Source organism: Bison bison, unplaced genomic scaffold, assembly GCF_000754665.1.
Source record: "Bison bison bison isolate TAMUID 2011002044 unplaced genomic scaffold, Bison_UMD1.0 scf7180017864038, whole genome shotgun sequence".
NCBI classification, from domain to species: domain Eukaryota; kingdom Metazoa; phylum Chordata; class Mammalia; order Artiodactyla; family Bovidae; genus Bison; species Bison bison.
Window position 1 is genome coordinate 553,891 of NW_011494610.1, and position 16,079 is coordinate 569,969.

At 44.3% G+C, this 16,079-nt stretch overlaps 1 protein-coding gene across 2 annotated transcripts in view; it reads right to left on the reverse strand.

The window, feature by feature from the left end:
* NCOA5 (nuclear receptor coactivator 5) overlaps window positions 1–236 on the reverse strand; it is a 28,647-nt gene extending 28,411 nt beyond the window's left edge. The window contains exon 1 of one of the 2 annotated variants that reach the window (XM_010835046.1): window positions 106–140. The gene's annotated coding sequence lies outside the window, so the exon portion shown is untranslated. Of the gene's footprint in view, window positions 1–105 lie in introns of both variants that reach the window. The other variant, XM_010835045.1, reaches the window with a different exon arrangement.
* Between the last annotated feature and the right edge of the window lie 15,843 nt (window positions 237–16,079).

The following is a 16,079-nucleotide window of genomic DNA, read 5'->3' on the forward strand; positions in this document are numbered from 1 at the left end:
GCGCGTCGAGCGGGCCCTCCTGCCTCAGCCTTCCCATCCGGCCCTGGGCCCCCTCAACCGTCAGCCCCACGCCTCGGCGAACGGCCACCGCCTCCCGGCACTCACCGCTACCAGCGCAGCGGGCTGCTGGCCGCTTCTCCGCCTCAGGCCCGCCGCTGCCGCCTCCGCCTCAGCCCACCTGCCCGCCGTAGGACAAAGGCGCCACCAACCGACCGGCGCGGGCACGAGGCAATGGCGGCCGGGGCGGGGAGTAGGGGCAGAGGGCGCGCACGCAGCGGCAGGCGCGGCAATGTCGCAACAGCGCGCGTGTTTGCGGCAGGACTGAGTTGGAGCGTCGATCTCCTTAGCGATGAGGGCGGGGAAGTGGCTCGCTTGGCGGTTGAGACCTCAAGGGGTTGCCTAGCAACGGCGTCTTCGGGTGAGGATGGGTCCCAGGCCTGGTCGCCACCATCCTAAAGGGCTTCGCCTTTCTTCAGATTTTCAGAGTGCCTTCTTTCCTCTGTAACTGTGGAAAGAGATCATTTAAATCCTGGAATACTTTGATTTCGCCCTGTATAAGACTCAACACCTATAGATGTGTGTATTGGAGACTAATACATATATTCATGTAACCTCCGGATCACAAGGAACAAAGCAGAGAGGTAGAGAAAGTGTTTTGTTTACGTTTAAAGAGGCTGTGTGGAGGAGGAAACGGCAACCCACTCCAGTATTCTTGCCTAGAGAATCCTGTGGACACAGGAGCCTGGTGGGCTACCGTTGGGGTCGCACAGAGTAGGACAGGACTGAAGCGACTTAGGAGCACCAGCAAAGCGGCTGTGTATCTTGTTTAGTTTTACTGACAAGAGGCAAAAGGATTCTGGTGATACAGTCACAGATTCATCTTGAGTTCTTTCTTTCTTTCTTTCTGGAATATTCACTCAGTGTCAAAAATAAATTTCCCAGAAAGTAATTGTTGATCATGAAGCATGTAAAATATTGTATTGCTCATTTAATCTGCAGAATATATTTGTCACAGTAAATGGAATTTGCTCACACAGTTGTAAATGCACTCTGTTAATCACAGTGATGGCTATGTGAATCAGGTAGGCTTTTTGTGAGTTAGGAAGTGCTGCAAACCCCATGGGTCAAGTTTTTGTCCTTGTGAATGTGTGTGTTAGTTGCTCAGTCTTTTCCAACTATTTGCGACTGCGTAGACTGTAGCCTGCCAGGCTCCTCTGTCCATGGAATTCTCCAGGCAAGAATACTGGAGTTGGGTAGCCATTCTCTTCTCCAGGGGATCTTCCAAATCCAGGGATCGAACCTGGATCTCCCCCATTGCAGGCAGATTCTTTACCATCTGAACCACCAGGGAAATTCTTGTGAATAGTGCATGCAAAATAAAAATGGTGGCAGTGGGATTTGAATACTATGAGAAATCAGATTTCTTTGACACCAGTTCATAAGGTCCCTCCACTAATTTATTCACTGAATGTTTATTATACACCTACAGGGTGGCCTTATGGTTTATTATACACCTACTTGCTATCATGAGCAAATGCAGACCCATCCCTGCTGTCTTGGAGATTCAGTGCAGTGGAGAGATAAAATTAGGCAAACAATCACACTTGTGCACAAACAAAAATAACTGAAGGAAAGAAATAGGGATGCACTCTATTGTCTAGTTATTCTCCTTATGAATAGTACAGAGTGTGTCTGATGCCTATCAGCAGGTATGCTTGGCCTTCAGATCCTTCCCATAATTCATCATGGCACCTGGGAAAATGGAAGCTGTATGGTTTTTTCCTGCCTTGGCTGAGAGGTTCTGAAGGCAGATAGGGACTTCTACTCCCAGGAATTTCCCCTTTACTTTATCCCAGGCTGTTCACCCACTCTTGGTGAGGAGTCTCAGGGTTTTGTGGATTCACCTGCTTTCCTGATATCCTTTTCTGTGTCAGGTGAAAAACGACACTTGACTCAGTTGCTGCTTTTTGGTGCTTATGACATATAGTGGTACTCTTTTCATTGTTTGGTTGAATACTCTTAATTTAGGCTGATATCCTTCAACTTTTTATTATTACTTTTTAGTTAGATATACAGGAACAGAGATACTGTGACTCAACTTTGTCTTGTTACTTTACCCACCCAGAAGTTTTACATTATCTCTTACTCTTCACAACAACTCTATGTGATACTATATGCTTTAAAATTTTTATTTTTGTTTCTGGCTCTCTGTTCTGATGCTATATAATTTAAACCTTAAAAATTCCTTAATATCTCAAACATACATTAAACTACATAAAATAATATAATGCATACCTTTCACTCACAACTAAGATTCTCCTTCCATTTTCTTCCTCTCTCCTATAAATACTCACTCTCCATACATTTTCAGGTATATTTTGTACTAAGTTGCTTCAGTTGTGTCTGACTGTGACCCCATGGACTGTAGCCTGCCAGGCTCCTCTGTCATGGGATTCTCCAGGCAAGAATACTGGAGTGGGTTGCCATGCCCTTCTCCAGGGCATCTTTCCGACCCAGGAATCGAACCTGAGACTCCTGCATTGGCATTCTTTACCTCTGAGCCAATGGTAGTCAGGGAAGCCCATACATGTCAGAGTTTTCTAGAACACACACCTTAGGAGTGGAATTGATGACTTGGTAGTATACCACATCTTGAACTTTAGGAGGTTTATAGCCAGATTGCTCTCCAAAGAAGTACTAGTATATACTTGTGCAAGCAATATATAACACCACTTTTAGATATACTTGCCAACTTTTGATATTTTCTGACTTTATTCATTTATTTTCACTTATATGTGTGAAATGATATATTTTTTTCAGTTTTAATTTTCCTGAATTTAGTGATATTGAGCATCTTTTCTTACAGGCTCTCCAGGTTTCTGTCTGTTGATATTTCTGGACCATTTTTCCACTGGGTTTATTTATGTTTTTCATATTGATCCATAGGAGTTATTTACATATGCTCGATACTGATCTTGTGTTAGTTAGGTCTTCTTTCTGTGGTTTGTTGATTTACTTTGTTGATGGTATCTCATCACTGAGAAGTTTTAATTTTTAATGTAGTCATATGTTTCGATCTTTCCCTTCACGGTTTGTAGTGTTTGGTGTCTTGTTTAAGGATTCCTTCCCTCTCATGATGTCATGTAGATATTCTCCTTGGTAAATACTATTATTACGTCAATTTTACAGGTAAATCATTTGGGGCAAGAGCTTATATGACTTGCCTAAGGTCATAGAGCACTGGAGGTGAGTGACTTGGGTTTTTGACTCCCAGGTTGCACTGTACTCCACAACTGATGAATCTCTCGCCACCCTGTTCTGCTAATTATCTCATGAGAGCACTTCTCAGCCTTTTCCTGTAGATGAAGAGGATGTGCAGAGCTCAGACAAGCTGCAGATTAAGTGCAGTCATTTACTGCATCATGAAACCCTCTGGCTCTAGACTTCACAATACTTAGAAATATTTTGAAAATCTTCAAATAACTTTGGCTATACATTAGAGTTGCAAAAGTAGTACAAAGAATTCCTGAATGTTCTTCACCCAGATTCCCCAAATGTTGAGCATTTTACCTTGTTCAATTTGTAATTGTTTCTCTGTATTATTGAATCTACTATGCTAGATTAAATTATTAGTATCTCTATGTTATCTTTGCGTTATCAAACCTATTATTTGAATTTCACCAGCTGTCCCACTAATGTCAGTTAGAGCAAAAGAAACAAAAAAGATTTTTTTTCTGGTCTAGAAACCAGTCTAGGGTTTTATGTTGCCTTTTAGTTTTCAAATCTCTTCCATCTGCTTTAATCTGCAACATTTCTTCAGTCTTCCTTTGTCTTTCCTGACCTTGACATTTTTTAAGAGTTCAGGCCGTTTAATTTAAGGACCATCCCTCATCCAGGCTTTCTGATGTTTCTTCATTGTTAGACTCAGGTCAAACATTTTTGGCAGGAATACGCAGAAGTGACGCTGTGTCCTTCTCAGCCAGTAATTTTCTTTTGATTAGAACCCTCTACAATATTATGTGAATAAATGCATTTTTCCAGGCAAAAGAATTAATATCTCTTATGTCCAGATCTCAAAGAATCCACATGACGTAATAAAGGCCCAGAAGTTCTTCATTCCTCTGTGCTGGTCTTGGTGGGAATCCTTGCTCAATAAGATGCTCTGAGGGAGGCAGGGAGGGAGGCATTTAGAGTTGGGCCATGCCCTCTCCCAGGCCATTTCCTACACCTTCATCCCCCTGCCCCCCGCCCCACTCCCTTCTCTGCCACCTCTTTAACTGCTACTCATCCTAAGGGCTTTAATTTAAATCTCACTCCCCTTCCCCATTTAGAATAGAGACTTTATTTTGGAGGGCTCCAAAATCACTGCAGATGGTGACTGCAACCATGAAATTAAAAGATGCTTGCTCCTTGGAAGTAAAGCTATGACCAACTGAGACAGCATATTAAAAGGCAGAGACATTACTTTGCCAACAAGGGTCCATCTCGTCAAGCTACGGTTTTTCCAGTCGTCATGTATGGTTGTGAGAGCTGGACTATAAAGAAAGCTGAGCACCGAAGAATTGATGCTTTTGAACTGTGGTGTTGGAGAAGACTCTTTAGAGTCCCTTGTACTGCTTGGAGATCCAACCAGTCAACCCTAAAGGAAATAAGTCCTGAATATTCATTGGAAGAACTGATGCTGAAGCTGAAACTCTAATACTTTGGCCACCTGATGTGAAGAACTGACTCATTGGAAAAGACCCTGATGCTGGGAAAGATTAAAGGCGGGAGGAGAAGGGAACGATGGAGGATGAGATGGTTGGATGGCATCACCGACTCAATGGACATGAGTTTGAGTAAGGTCCAGGAGTTGGTGATGGACAGGGAAGCCTGGCGTGCTGCAGTGCATGGGGTCGCAAAGAGCCAGACATGACTGAGCTCCTGAACTGAACTGATAGGAGAACAGACTATGGATTCAGACTGCTGCTGCTAAGTCATTTCAGTCGTGTCCGACTCAGTGCGACCCCATAGACAGCAGCCCACCAGGCTCCACCGTTCCTGGGATTTGCCAGGCAAGAATACTAGAGTGGGTTGCCATTGACTGCTGCTACTGCTAAGTCGCTTCAGTTGTGTCCGACTCTGTGCGACCCCAGAGACGACAGCCCACCAGGCTCCCCCGCCCTGGGATTCTCCAGGCAAGAACACTGGAGTGGGTTGCCATTTCCTTCTGCCATTGACTACTTGGCTCCAAATCCTGGCTCTGCCATTTACCAGCTGTGTGACCCTGGGCATGATACCTAACCTCTCTGTGCCTCAGTTTCCTCCTTTGTAAAACAGAGATAGTAAAAAGACCTGTCTCAAAAGATTATTGTGAATGTTGCTGAGTTAGCATGTCTAAAACATCTAGAACAGTGCCTGCCAATAAGCATTAATTAGCTGGTAGTAGTAGCTTGCCAGCCTAAGGCACACTCTTTAAAAAAAATTTTTTTTTTTAATTTACTTATTTGACTACAGTGGGTCTTAGTTGTGGCACACAGGATCTTTTCGTTGTGGCTTGTGGAATCTGGCTCCCTGACCAGGGATGGAACCTGGGCTCCTGCTTTGGGAGCGTGGAGTCTTAGCCGCTGTACCACCAGGGAGGTCCCTGCACTCTTAGAGAACTGTGCTTTTCTCTCTTAAAATTACCTTTCCAATCAGAGGCTGTGCAATGGAATATGAGGAAAATTTGGGAGTTACCGCCTAATCTCACAGCTGAGGATAAAGGGGTACTAAATATAAAGCAGGGGCACTTGACGTGAGGTTTTTCACAAACTGGGAAAAACCTACTTCCTTATTTTCATTTACCTCTTACTGAAATTAAACTTTTTTTTCAATTAGGAATGTAGTCAACAAACAATAATGTTAGCAGAGCTTGCTATGTTGTCTCCAACAGAGAGCACAGATATTTCAAGTCACATTACAGTTGTGAGGGAGGTCTTGAATTATTGTTTATGCTCATCATTATTTTGAAATTAATGTAAATTTTAGGCTTGCCACAAGATCTTATTATGTAAACCATTAATTAAGAAGCATATCCAGTGCTATATCACACCTTTGTATTTCTAATATTTTGATGACTGTATTTCAATATAATTAGTTTTCTTTGTAACCTTATCTATCATATTTTATGCATTTAAAAACATTTCCTGAGAAGGGTCCATAGTCTTCTCCAGATGGTCAGAGAAGTCCATAACGTTATACACACAAAAAAACTTAAGAATCCTGTTCTAAAAACAGTATTCAATCACTCTATGACATAAATAGTAGTAATATTTGATATATCTCCTAAAGCAAAGGGAATAAAAGCAAAAATAAATGAGGCCTAATTAAACTAGAAAGCTTTGCACAGCAAAGGAAATCATCAACAAAATGAAAAGACAACCTACTGAATGTGAGAAAATATTTGCAAATCATATGACCAATAAGGGGTTAATATCCAATATATATAAACAGCTCATACAACTCAGCATTAAAAGACCAAACAACCTGATTAAAAAATGGGTGGAAGACCTGAACAGACATTTTTCCAGAGAGGAAATGCCGATAGCCAACAGACACATGAGAAGATGCTTAACATCGCTAATCACCAGGCAAATGCAAATCAGAACCAGAAGCTATCACCTCACACCTGTCGAATGCCTGTCATCAGAACACAAGCAACAAATGTTGGCAAGGCTATGGAGAAAAGAGAACTCTCATATGCTGTTGATGGGAATGTAAATTGGCGCATCCACTGTAGAAAAGAGTAGGCAGGTTTCCCAAAAAACTAAAAATTGGAAATTCCATGGCAGTCCAGTGGTTAGGATTCCATCCTCTCACTGCTGAGGGCCTGGGTTTAACCCCTGGTTGGGGAACGCAAACCAAGGGGTACAGCATTAAAAAAACCAAAAACCCTAAAAATAGAACTACCATGTGTTTCAGCATTTCCACTCCTGGATATATATCTCCCCCCAAAAAGCCCACCACTAATTTAAAAAGATACACACACCTCAGTATTCATAGCAGCATTATTTACAACAGCCAAGATATGGAAGCAACCTAATTGCTCATCAGATGAATGGATAAAGAAGATGCGGCTTATATATACAATGGAATAGTACTCAACCATTAAAAAGAAGGAAATTTTGCCATTTGCAACAACATGGTGAAATAAGTCAGAGAAAGACAAATGTTATGATATCACTTATATGTGGACTCTAAAAGATACAACAAACAAGTGAATATAACAAAAGAAGCAGATTCACAGATATAGAGAACAAACAAGTAGTTACCAATGGGAAGGGGCAAGATAAGGTTAAGGGGTTAATAAACTATTAACGCATAAAATAAACTACAAGGACATACTGTACTTCACAGGGAATACAGCCAATATTTTATAAGTATAAATGAAGTATAACCTTTAAAATTGTGAATCACTATGCTGTACACCCATCACATATACATCAACTTTATTTCAATTAAAAAAAATGTGGTCGCTGACTTGAGCTTCCCTTGTGGCTCAGGGTGAAGAATGTGCCTGCAATGCAAGAGACCTGGGTTCAATCCCTGGGTTGGGAAGAATGAGATGAGAAGCTCCCCTCTGGGTATACTAAGAGGTGAGTCAGTCATGTCTGAGGACTTTATACATATTGTTATTTAATCCTTGCAACACTGGTATTACTATTCCCATTTTATAGATGAGAAAATTGAGGCTCAAAGAGGTAGGTTAATTACTCAAGGTCATAGGACAGTATACTAGAAAGGAAATCTGTGCTTTTAGTGACTTCAATATCCCGCTTCCTATGTAAATCCTCTTAGTCTTGCTGCTGCTGCTGCTGCTGCTGCTGCTAAGTCACTTCAGTCGTCTCCGACTCTATACGACCCCATAGACAGCAGCCCACCAGCCTCCCCCGTCCCTGGGATTCTCCAGGCAAGAACACTGGAGTGGGTTGCCATTTCCTTCTCCAATGCATGAAAGTAAAAAGCAAAAGTAAAGTCGCTCAGTAGTGTCCGACCCTCAGCTACCCGATGGACTGCAGCCTTCCAGGCTCTTCCGTCCATGGGATTTTCCAGGCAAGAGTACTGGAGTGGGGTGCCATTGCCTTCTCCGTTAGTCTTTCTAGTACCCTGTAAAGTATTAATAAGTATCCTATTCCTTCATTTTACAATGAGGAAACTGAGACTCAAAGCAGACAAGTTATTTTTTCTCACAGCTAAACAACAGAGTCAGGATTCAAACCCATATCTGTCAGGTGCCCAAGCCCGTGTGTGTCCCACTGTGTCCAGCAGAATTACTGAAAGGTACCATGGAAGTGTAGCCTTGAAGAGCTGATGGTTTATCAGATATATGACTCAGGCAGACCTTTTCAGGCCATGCATTGGGATTAGATGGTTTGGAAAGAAATCACTTTTCCTGCTTTTGCTATGGGGTCACAGAGTTCTGTGGGGAACCTCTTCGTGAGTGTGAAATACACACTGGCATCTGAAAGACTCCATTAGCTGCTATTGTCTAGACAGTAAAAGTACGAAGCAGGAGATAAAAGAATACACAAGTAGGAAGTTCTGTATTGGGCTCATGCTGAAACAGAAAGAACATTATTTTGAAACCATTAATGATGAACTTGGTAAAGATCAAAGTAGTCTTGTGACCTGTAAATCTAATAAAATGAAAATGAGGTAATGGTATGTTTTATAACTATTGAGTTTCTCAGAAGCTGGAAATTATCTCAGCATGAATACTGTAAGCGAACAGGGAACAATGGAAGCCATCTAGAAAAGGATCTTTATTCAGCTATATTTATAGCAGGTATTCGTGTTGTCTTTCAACACGGGGATCACAAAGGAGTCTGTTTCACCTTGCAGGGTGTATGAAAATACAACGGCTGTCACAGTCCCTTCCTTCCGAAGAACACAGCATAAAGGAGAGAAAGGCAGAGAGTGCTGTGAATAGGGGGCTGGATCACTGCGGCTAGGAAAGGTGACAGGAGGGAAGAGGAAATAAGGAAAGAAGAAAAAAATGAAGTGATTCTTCCCACCATCACCCAACCCCTATCCTCTGGACCCAAGCTGTCTAATTTAACCATAGCCACTAGCAATACATGGGCTTTCCAGGTGGCGCTAGTGGTAAAGAACCCTTCTGCCAATGCAGGAGATACAGGAGACCTGGGTTTGATTCCTGTATCCCGAAGATCCCCTGGAGAAGGAAATGGCAACCCACTCCAGTATCCTACCTGGAGAATCCCATGGACAGAAGAGCTTGGCAGGCTACAGTCCAGAGAGTTGCAAGGAGTTGGACACGACTGAAGTGACTTGGCAAGCACTTTATGTTTATTAGGAGTAAATAAAAAATCTGCTTCCTTGGTTGCACTTACCATCTCCCAAGGGTTTAACAGGCACATGTACTTTGTGGCTACATTATTGGATGGGGTAGATACAGAATGTTTCTCTGGAAAGCGCTATTGGACAGCACAGATAAACATCCAGTTCCACCTAGGAAAATTCAAAGTCTAGGACAAGTGGAACCCTGTGACTGTATCGTCCTCAGCCCATGGAAGACGAGAGCACAATCTTCTGAAGTGGGATATGAGAGTGCCAGGCTTCTGTGTGACCTAGCACATACACTCTCTAGGACTCAGTTTTCTAATTTAATGATTAATATAAATATTTTAGTGGATATTAGAGGAAAATCACATAATTAATTCTTATAATAATCATATGAGCTGTTAGGCCAGTTTTTTTTTTTAATTGGGATACAGTTGCTTTATAATATCATGTTAGTTTCTGCTGTACAATGGAGTGAATCAGCTATATGTGTATACATACATATATAGCCCCTTCTTCTTACGTTAGGCCTATGTTAACAGAGGAGAAACCAGAAGTTAAGAAAGTGCTCAGGGCCACATGGTCAGGAGCAGAACCTGGCTTCGGACTCAGGCCTCTGACTTCAGAGGCCACATTCCTGCTCACCTAGCTACCCCACTTCTTGCTGCTCGGTTCCTCCTACACAAATGAAAGTGCCTCAGTCGGATTCTCCCCACAACAGAAACTGGGACTAGGACTTAAGTGCAACTAGTTTATTTAGGAGTCGGCCCCAGGAAGTGCAGATAGGGGTGTGGGAGAAGTGAAACAGGGAGGGGAAGGAAGCCATTACAGGGTTGGTTAAGGGGCAATGGAGCGTAATCTTGATGGGGAGAGAGTGTGGAACACATGCTTCTGAGTTATCCCACCTAAAGGATGAGCACTGTAAAGAGATCAAACCAGTAAAGCCTGAAGGAAATCAACCCTGAATATTCATTGGAAGGACTACTGAAGCTGAGGCTCTAATACTTTGGCCAACTGATCTGAAGAGCCAACTCATTGGAAAAGACCCTGATGCTGGGAAAGATTGAGGGCAGGAGGAGAAGTGGGCAACAGAGAATGAGATGGTTGGATGGCATCATTGACTCAATGAACATGAGTTTGAGCAAACTCTGATTGATAATGAAGGACAGGGAAGCTTGGTGTGCTGCAGTCAAGTCCATGGGGTTGCAAAGAGTTGGACATAACTGAATGACTGAAAACGATAAGGGAGTTAGGATATTCATCCATCAAATTCTTGTCATTGTAGATGGCTGTTCCTAAGGACACTGACTCTGGCACTTCTGTCCAGACATCCTCAACACCTCAACAAGCTCTTGTAACCACCCAAGGTCCCCCAGGCAGAGGCCACATGTGCTTCAAGTAGGGAACAGGAACATGTACATGGAGGGCATGTGAGTGAGGTGCCAACAAGATGCTACATAGGAGATTGGACTGAATGCTCTCTCTACTCTAAGAAACTAATGGATAGCTGAGCTTGGCATTAGGTATTTTTACATCATAAAATCTGAAACCATAATGATTAACAGTCTGCCAGAAAATTTTCACAGGGGAAGCCTGGAGGTACAGTTAGACATCCGAGCTGATTTTCAACATGGATGACAGAGTAAAGAGTTAATACCTTTGGTAGTGGAGGAACTCATTTTAGATAAGGTAATCAGGGAAGGCCACTCTGAGGAGATGCCATTTACCGGGAAAGCCCAATAGTGAGATAGCAGAGGAAGAGTGAAGGATAAGCGTTTGAGGTAGAGTGAGCAACACAAAGGCTCTTGAGTGGGGAGCCGAGAGGCCTTACAGGCTGCAGTGTAGCAAGCAAGCAGGCCAGAAGAGGGAGAGGTCAGCGGAAGCCAGATAATGCAGGATCTCAAGGCCCCGGTACGGAATTCAGATCCCTTCCTCCAACCTAAGTAAGTAAGTAAGTGTTAGTCGCTCAGTCGTGCCTGACTCTGCGACCCCATGGACTGCAACCCACCAGGCTCCTCTCTCCATGAGATTTTCCAGGCAAGGATACTGGAGTGGGTTGCCATTTCCTTCTCCAGGGGATCTTCCCAACCCAGGGATAGAACCCGGGTCTCCTGCACTGCAGGCAGATTCTTTACTGACTGAGCTACAAGGGAAGCCCTTCCTTCAACCAAAGCCATCTCTTATTCCAGATCTCAGAGTCTGAGAAGGCTGTGGGCCAGACATGAAGTCGTCTTTGTCTAGGGCAGCCAAGCCAGTGAGGGGCTTTAACCAGATCATGATAAAGAGCTTTTCTGTGGGTGGGAGGGAGGAGACATACATATACTTATGGCTGATTCATGTTGTTGATTGGCAGAAAGCAACACAACATTGTAAAGCAATCATCCTCCAATTAAAAATAATAATAATAAAAAAGAACTTCTTTGTCAGCTCACCTGTTACTTTTGCTAGCTCTGGAAAGTGAAAGTGAAGTCACTCAGTTGTGTCCACTCTTTGCAACCCCATGGACTGTAGCCTATCAGGCTCCTCAGTCCATGGAATTTTCCAGGCAAGGGTACTGGAGTGGGTTGCCATTTCCTTCTTCTTTCCATTACCAGGCTTCCCTGGTGGCTCAGAGGTTAAAGTGTCTGCCTCCAATGCAGGAGACCCTGGTTCAATCCCTGGGTCGGGAAGGAAGTGGCAACCCACTCCAGCATTCTTTCCTGGAGAATCCCATGGACGGAGGAGCCTGGTAGGCTACAGTCCACGGAGTCGCAAAGCGTCCGACACGACTGAACAACTTCACTTTCACTTGCTGGCTCTTATGTTTCCTTAATTTCTGATTGGGTTCTTTCCTGAGTTTCTTAGTTCTCTTTGATAAATTCCCAGCCAGCTCTGCCGAGCTGAGGGGGAAAGATTTTTGTCCACTCCTGGGCCTGGGAGTCCCAGCTGGAGAGTCCGGTCATCTGGAGGAGATGGGCAGTTAAACTTTGGACAGTGTGGGGATGAGCAGGTGGATTCCAGTGCATCCTTTCAGTCTCATTTCATGGTCCAACATCCACCCCACATTCACATTCATGTTGTTTAGCATCCAGCATGTGCCTGGGCTCCTTGTGGGCCTCGGGCTAGAAAAATCATCTTCTCCAGGAATCAATTCAGATATGAGTGAGGGCCCAATCCAAAGGTCGTTGAGTGAGAGTTCCCTGTTACTTAGGAGCTGGTAAAAGCCACAGGCCCACCCTTTGTAACCTGCATTCCAAACGGGAGGCAGTACTTTCTCTCCAAGGTTTACTAGTGGGGCAGAAATGGTCCCATATCCCTTAGCCAATCCCTTGCTTTCCTTTTCCTTGCCATATAATAATCCTGGGGAGGGAGGAGTTCTCTGGTTTTATTGAGGAATGTAGTATCTATGGCAGAAGATAGTTCCCACCCCCACACCTTTCTCTGGTAGTCCTTCCTGGATACTGAAGAGTGAGTTCAAGAAGAGGATGCTGGGATACTGTTCCCAAGTGGTGGTGGCGGGGGTTACTTGGCAACAGATCTGCTGATGTCCTCCTGTGCTTATCTGAGCAGGAGAGAAGAAGGGTGGACAGGGGAGGAAGTAGAGTCACTGACCAGGAGGTGTGAGTTTTCTCTGGGTCAGGTGGATGCTCCAGTAGTTAGGCTTTCTGGTACCCCGCTCAAGCAGACTGACTGCTGAGCAGAGGGTCCCACCAGTGGCAGGGGCCCTGCTGGTGGTGGGACAAGTTAGGAGAGCTCAAGTCTGAGCAAGATGCCCCTTGTCAGAGAACCTGGCAGTGAGGAAGACCCTAAGAAGGTTATATGCTCCATGGATGAAAACTTGCCTCCCTGGGTTAGCCAGGGAAGCAGGGTCAAGCAACAGGCAGAGGGCCATGTTACAGAAGGTTGTTCCCGCTCCCTCCTCCCAATTTCAATAAGGGGATGGTAGCAGGGTATGTCTCCCAATCAGGCCACACACCCACTTCCAGTTTTTATCCAAACATGTGGGGTCCTGGCTCAAGTCAATCCTTGGATAAGTAAGGGAGAAGATCAAATGAGATTTAAATTGAGTTTGAGAATAAAGCTTTCAAGGATGGAAGCTTAACAACAGAAAGTGATCCTAAAGTAATGCAATCTGCCCAAGATGTTGTTAAGGAATGGAAAATGGAGATTCAACACAGCAGGACTGAAGGCAGAGATTAGGGGGAAAAAAGCTTCATTATTATATCCCACTGAGTTGAGTCACCTCAATACACTGGTTCTGTGAGTAAACAGAATAATTGAAATACGGTGTGGTAGAGCTGGAGTCTTACCTAGGCAAGCAGCTCCAGGGTTCTGAGCAGGCATGGGGAGCTAGGGGTGCGCATCCCAGGTTGGCTGATGGAGAGGGCTTTCCAGAGAAGAGGCACCTGAGTTGAGCCTTGAAGGATAAGAAAGAGCTGGTTGGGAGACTTCCCTGGTGGCCCAGTGGTTAAGAATCCACCTTGCAATGCAGGGGATGCGAGTTTGATCCCTGCTCAGGGAACTAAGATCCCATGTGCCATGAAGCAACTAAGTCTGCATGCTACAACTAGAGAAAGCCTGCACACTGCAGTGAAGACCCAGCGAGGCCAAAAAATATGAAAAATAAACAAAGTAAAATTATATATATATATATATATATATGTATATATAAGTTTTAAAAATCCTACGTTCTTTAAGGAGACTCAAGGAGAAGAAATGGCAACCCACTCCAGTGTTCTTCCCTGGACAATCCCATGGACAGAGGAGCCACAACTGCTGAAACTTGCAAGCTCCAGGGCCCGAGGGTCACAACTAGAGTCTGTGTGCTGCAACGAAAGAATCTGCATGATGCAACGAAGATCCTGCATGCCACAACTAAGACCCCACGCAGTCAAATAAATACTTTTTAAAAACAGAAAGAGTTGGTTCAATGAAAGGACAGTGGGAAAGGGCTTTCCCTGCAGCGATGACAGCACAGTCTGGAGCGGAAAGTTGAAGGCAGGGAGGACAGAGATGCAGGCCTTGAGGCCCTGTGGGCTTGTGGGAGTGAGAGATCTGTGGGGTTGCTTCACGTCTGGGAGGCACACAATCGGGTTTGTATTTTAGAACCACCTAGCAGCCAGATTCCAGCAGTGCTGCAGACTTGACCTTCAGGCCCGCTTCTCATCTATTTATCTGGCCCTGGGACTTCCCCCACCGCCCCCACCTCCCTACAAAGGCCATTTCTTCTGTGATTTCAAAATCCTGGGTTCCTGCTCTTTGGAATGTCTTTTGCCCTATTCCCACCACTGAATGCTTCACGGTTTCACCCTTCAGTGGGACTCTGAAATATTGTCACCCTCCCCAGAAGTCATCTTTTCTCTTTCCTCCGCCAGCACACTCTTCTCAGCCCAAGAAGATTCGATGCCTTCTCTGGGCCCATGCCTGCCAGCCCATGTCTCCTCGGGATATGCATATACTAAAATATCTTCTCTTTATCTCATCTGGTCTTCGCCCCATGGGGCCACCCGGAGGCTACTATTTATTCTTTCACACATTAATTTAAGCTGCTTTAATTGCTGCTATGATATGTTTTATATAATATAATTAATGTTTAATCCTGTGTACTTGCTTCCCAAGGCAGTTTTGTGAAGGGCCCAATTTTAGAATCAAGCAAATAAAGAATAAGTAATGGCTTAAGTTATTATAGTAACGCCCCCCTCCACCGCCCCCCTAGGAATGAAAATGGTGCTTGTGTTTTTCAAAGTGGGTTAAAAAGGGAAAAGATATTTTAATGTTGTCTCTATCCCAGGCATGCTTGTGTGACTTTCATGAAATTCCTTGGTCTCTGATTTCAAGTGTTCTGGGACTACGGGTATCAACTTGAGGTCTGTGTTGAAACTACCAGCTTAGTACCTCCTTTCTGACGGAGACTGTGCTTAGAATAAGAAGTTATTGAACCTACTCACTTATTTATTCATTCAGCAAATGTGTTGGTGCCCAGGACTGGGACAGATTCAGTCCTGCCCTCAAAGAGCTCACCATCAAATGGGGCCAGGCATATGGGTTGAGAATTCAGCATATTAATGCTGTGGGAACATGGGAGCAGGGGCGAAGGTGGGGTGCAGTATCTACTTCTGTCTCAGGGAGTTAAGAAGAGGTTTATCTAAAGAGAAGGTAAAATTTAAACTCATTCGAGGAAGGAGAAGGAAGGAGGAAAACAGCAAGACAGAAGAAAGAAACGACTGTGCCTTTGGAAAGTGAGGAAAAGGCGAGGATGCTTGAAGCCAGCATGCATGGTAGGACACAGCAGGGTGTGAACGTGGGAAAAGAGGGTGGGGCTGAGTGGAGACTCAGCTGCACCAGGAGAAGGAGTTTGGACCATCCTCAGATGAGAGTCCCTTGTTCAGGAAGGAGATCAAACCAGTCAATACTAAATGAAATCAACCCTGAACATATATTGGAAGGATTGATGCTGAAGCTGAAGCTCCAGTACTTTGGCCACTTGATGTGAAAAGCCGATGCTGGAAAAGACAAAGGAGGCAAAGGAGAAGGGGTGACAGAGGATGAGATGATCAGATAGTATCACCGACTTAATGGACATGAATTTGAGCAAACTCTGGAAGATAGTGGAGGACAGAGGAACCTGGTGTGCTACAGTCCATGGGGTTGCAGAGAGTTGGACAAGACTCAGTGACTGAACAACAACAACAGGGTCTCAGTTCAGTTCAGTCGCTCAGTCGTGTCCGACTCTTTTTGACCCCATGAATCGCAGCACGCCAGGCCTCCCTGTCCATCAC